Source organism: Tenrec ecaudatus, chromosome 5 (assembly GCF_050624435.1).
Source record: "Tenrec ecaudatus isolate mTenEca1 chromosome 5, mTenEca1.hap1, whole genome shotgun sequence".
Classification (NCBI taxonomy): domain Eukaryota; kingdom Metazoa; phylum Chordata; class Mammalia; order Afrosoricida; family Tenrecidae; genus Tenrec; species Tenrec ecaudatus.
In genome coordinates this window covers 85,698,701-85,703,083 of record NC_134534.1, presented here as the reverse complement: position 1 = coordinate 85,703,083, position 4,383 = coordinate 85,698,701, and the positions used below count along the sequence as shown (strand labels likewise).

At 38.9% G+C, this 4,383-nt stretch overlaps 1 non-coding gene across 1 annotated transcript; it reads right to left on the bottom strand.

The window, feature by feature from the left end:
- Window positions 1–2,776: 2,776 nt before the first annotated feature.
- LOC142449476 (U6 spliceosomal RNA) lies at window positions 2,777–2,883 on the bottom strand. Its single transcript, XR_012784636.1, has one exon. It is a non-coding gene; the product is annotated as a U6 spliceosomal RNA (small nuclear RNA).
- Between the last annotated feature and the right edge of the window lie 1,500 nt (window positions 2,884–4,383).

The following is a 4,383-nucleotide window of genomic DNA, read 5'->3' as shown; positions in this document are numbered from 1 at the left end:
CAAGGCTGACTCCCTATGAGACATCCCTGAGGAGAAGCCACATAGACCTACTGAGTGCTGAAGAAGCCACGTGGAGACCCCTGTCAGCACTGAAATACTTAAAACACCACTGGATCCACAGGACTTCCCATCCACTGGCCTGTGATCTTCCTGCATTCGGCATCATTGCATGTGTTTCGTGAGTCTGAAGAGGACTTTATAGATTGGTATCAGACATATGGGCTAATAGAGGACTTATGGACTTGATCTGGACTGGGCTGGGATGTTTCCTCGATATTTAACTGCTCTTGTATGTAAACCTTTTCCTTATATACATGAGTCTCCCTGGATTTCTCTAGTCTAACCAGACTCACACACCTGCTTTTCTCTCGTTTTTATTGCTCAACTGCCAGGAAGAATAAACCGGTGTGCCTTTCCTTGCCTCATCCCCCTGTTGAAATCCTCTGCAACAAGGCATTCCTTCTCCCTCCCCCTAGAACCTATTTCTTTTAAATCATTACCATTATTTCTTAACTTCTAAGTTCAGATCCTCAGATTGGACCTCATCTTACTCTATTATTCCTTCGCATCAGTTTGCAGACAATCTGTTTACTTCTAAATTGTTTTCACTTGTGGCTTCCAAGAAACCACTTGCTCCCACTTTCATTTACTCTGCTGCTCTTTCCTTGCCTTTTCTAATGCTTTATTTTTTCCTTACAGAGTGATTCACATGCCCCATGCTCCTCACACTAGCCCTCTTACCTCCTCACTCTGCAACCTCTTACTACATCTGTCTGTAGCCTGTATGCTAATGATTTTGTAACTTCCTGCGTTCAGGCAAGGCCCAGCCAGCTGCTTGGCACATCACTCAACAGCATATTCCCCAGACACATGCAATTCCACATGTCCAAGTGAACTTTTTACCTCTCCTTACACGCTACTCCTCTGTCTGGACTTCCGGCCAGATTTGTGTTGTGAACCATCCGACATTCCTTCCAAAGGAGAAACTCAGAGCAGTGGTTATTAGACAACAGAAACTCTCACTGTCGCTCAAAACACCTCAAAGGCAACTGATCACCATGACGCAGGTGAGAACAAGGGAGAGCTTGGAAGTGGAACTTTGCTCACGTGAATAGGAGTCAGAGATAAATTAGAGGACCATTGAGATGTGCCATTGTGAAGGAGTTATAATGAATAAGACTTAGGTTGGTACAGGTGGTTTCATTTTCGGTGCTCTAATATCTTCTTGATTCACATTACAGTTAAGTGTGTACAATTTAGAAAGGGAAAAAAAAAAGAAAGGGGACCATTTCTTGGAACTATCTGGCTCATGAGCATTCCTGCCTTATAATTACATGGACTACAAGACGTAGAAAATGCAACTGCTTTCTTTGTGCATAGTCTGATACTAAGACCTCAGATTGTTTTAAGTATAAAATTAAGAATGTTTCGGGAGGGGAAAAAAAAGACCTGATGCAGAGGGCTTAAGTGGAGAGCAAATGCTTTGAGAGTGATTAGGGCAAAGAATGTACAGATGTGCTTTATACAATTGATGTACGTATATGTATGGATTGTGATAAGAGTTGTATGAGCCCCTAATAAAATCTTTTTTTAAAAAAAAAGAATGTTTCTTTTCTACAGACATACACAGGATATTTGTAAACTATCAAATTTCTCAATCTATGAAAAAAGCAATATGGAAAAGAAATATTGTGTTAAAAGTAAAAAATCAATTTCCCTGGAAATATCCATTACAAAGACATAAGAAACTATTTACTTTACGCATATGAATTAATTTTAAAATAGTATTCATTGGGAACAAATAGCTGATATAAAATAACTTAAATTCCATGAGGTCTAGGACTTTGGCCATGTTGTCTTTGCTATACATTTAAAAAACCAATTTTATTGGAGGGGGGCTCTTACAGATATAACAATCCATAAATCAATTATATCGAGTGAACTCGTACAGATGTTGTCATCATTTTCAAAACATTATGTTTCTACTTGAGCCCTTTGACATCAGCTCCTCTTTATTCCCTCCTTCCCCCACTCTACCATCCTTGTAAACCCTTAATAAGTTATATATATTCATGTCTTTTTTTTTATATTCATGTCTTACACCATCCAAAGTATCTCTTCACCCACATTTCTGTTATTTGTTCCCCTCGAGGGTGGGTATGCACCCATCATTGCTATCAGCTCCCTCTTTCCCCCTCCCTACCTGTACGTTCCTGGAATCGTTACTCCCACTACTGTTTCTGAAAGGCTTATCCTTCCTGGATTCTGCATTTACAAAGCTCTTATCTGCACCAATGTACATGCACAGGTATAGTCAGGTACAACTGGTGCCATTATAGTGGGAGAAGGAATCTTAAAAAGAACTAGAGGAATGTTGGTGTTCCATCAGTGTTACACTGCACCCTGAATGAATTGTCCCTCCTGTGAGGAATGTTCAATATTCAAGAGATGGATTTTGGGTTTCCACTCTGACCCCTCTCTTTCAATTTGTTTGTTATACAATCTATGCCTGGAACTGCTCTTGAAACATAATGTGCTCAATGAAAAGTTAGTTGTTCAGCTAGGCCTATTAAATATTCATAATTATGTGACTGCATTTTAAAATGTTTTTCTGCTTGTTTGCTATGATGCCTTTGGCATCACTTATGTACAGCAGTAAAGAAATACAAGAAACAAGCTATGAATATATTACTAACTTTGAGAAGGGCCGCAGTCGACTTAATTCCATGCCCTAGTTTTAACACATTTAGACAATATACAACTCAAGTATATTTTTTAAAATATGGAACACTTCATGAATTTGCATGTCATCCTTGCGCAGGGGCCATGCTAATTTTCTCTGTATCATTCCAATTTTAGTATATGTGCTGCTGAAGTGAGCATGTCATTCAATATTATATATATTTACTAATTCAAATTTATATACACACAAAACATGCTTGTTAGTTGCTGTCCAGTCTTTTCCTGTGGAAAACAAATATATATAGTAGAATGAAATGTCCAGTTCTTTTTGTTGTTTAAATTTTTTTTATTTGTGTCATTTTATTTTTAATTAAATACTTTTATTGGGGGGGCTCTTACATGTCTTATCAAAATCCAAACATTCAGCCATTGTGTCAAGCACATTTGCACATATGCTGCCATCATTTTCAAAGCATTTTCTTTCTACTCCAGCCCTTGATATGAGCTCCTCATTTTTCCTCCTCTCCCCCACCCTCCCTCCCTTATAAACCCTTGATAAATTATAGATTATTTTCATATCTTACATCGTCCTCTGTCACCCTTCACCCACTTTTCTGTTGTTCATTCCCCTGGGAGGGAGTTATATGTTGATCCTTGTGATCAATTACCCCTTTCTCCCCCTACCTTCCCCTAATCTTCCTGGTCTCTCTATTCTCATTGTAGGCCCTGAGGAGTTTATCTATCCTGGATTCCCTATAATGTGGGCTCTTTTCTGTGGCAGTGTGCATGTTCTGGTCTAATCTAACTTGTAAGGTAGAATTGAGGTCATGTTAGTGGAGGAAATAAAGTATTAAAGAACTAAAGGAAATTTATAAACTATCAAGAGTTCATGGGGGAGGGGAGAGCAGGGAGGGAGGTGAAAAATGAGGAGCTGATATTAAGGGCTCAAGTAGAAGGCAAATGTTTGAGAATAATGAGGGAAAGAAATACACAAAATTGCTTGACATAATGGATGGATGTATGAATTGTGGTAAGAGTTGTATGAGCCCCAATAAAATGAGTTTAAAAAAAAAGAACTAGATGAAAATTGTGTGTTTTATTGGTGCTATACTGCACTCGGACTGGCTCATCTCTTCCTTGTGACCCTTCTGTGAAGGGATGTCTAATTATCTACAGGTGGGCTTTGGGTCTCCAATCCACGCCACCCCCTGCCCCCATTCACCTTAAGAATGATTTTGTTATGGGTCTTAGGTGCCTGATCCATCGACACCCCATGATCACACAGGCTGCTGTGCTTCCTCCATGTGGGCTTTGATGCTTCTCAGATAGATGGTCACTTGTTTATCTTCAAGATTATTAGAACAAAGTGTTCTTGTGTTGAGGGAGTACTTGAGTCGAGGCTCAATGCCCATGTGCAACCTTAATTCTTAACATACAGATATGAGTAAATAGTTCTATTCCCCTCATGTCATATATGTATTTACACATGTATGTGCCTGTATTTAGACCTCTATAAATGTCCTTTGCCTCCTGGTTCTTTCCTCTACTTCCTTTTGAAACATCCAGTTCTTCTTCATCATGATTATTGGTATGTTTTCATCTTCCAGCACTATATTGGATAATATTCGGTTGTTATAACTGAAATTTTCACTGCTTGATTTTTGGAAGTGGATGCTAGTCCTTTTTTCAGAGTATGTCTCA